Raw genomic sequence first — 699 nt, forward strand, 5'->3', positions numbered from 1 at the left:
TGGTTCCACCTCTTGGATACTGTAAATAGTGCTGCGATGAACACTGGGGAACAGGTATACCTTGGCCTCCATGATTTCCATTCCTCTGGGTATATTCCCAGCAGTGGGATAGCTGGCAATGGTAGAACCATGGTAGATCTATCTGCAATTGTTTGAGGAAACTCCATCCCACTTTCCATGGAGGCTGCACCATTTTGCAGTCCACCAACAATGTATGAGAGTTCCTTTTTCTCCGCAACCTGACCAACATTTATCGTTCAGACTCTTTTGGATTTTAGCCATCCTCACTGGGGTCAGATGGTATCTCAGTGTGGTTTTGATTTGCATTTCCCGAATGCTGAGTGATGTTGAGCATTTTTTCATATGTCTGTTGGCCATTTGTATATCTTAGAGAAATGCCTACTTAGCTCTTTTGCCCATTTTTTAATTGGGTTGCTTGTTTTCTTCTTGTAAAGTTGATTGAGTTTCTTGTATATTCTGGATATTAATCCTTTGTTAGATGTATATTTATTTTGCAAATATTTTCTCCCACTCTTACGTCGTCTTTTAACTCTGTTAATTGTTTCTTTTGCTGTGCAGAAGCTTTTTAGTTTGCTATAATCCCATTTGCTTATTTTTCCTTTGGTTGCCCATGCTTCTGGGGTCATATTCATGAAGTCTGTGTCTAGTCCTACTTCCTGAAGTGTTTCTCCTATGTTT

This window comes from Galeopterus variegatus, unplaced genomic scaffold (assembly GCF_000696425.1).
Source record: "Galeopterus variegatus unplaced genomic scaffold, G_variegatus-3.0.2 Scaffold688, whole genome shotgun sequence".
NCBI classification, from domain to species: Eukaryota; Metazoa; Chordata; class Mammalia; order Dermoptera; family Cynocephalidae; genus Galeopterus; species Galeopterus variegatus.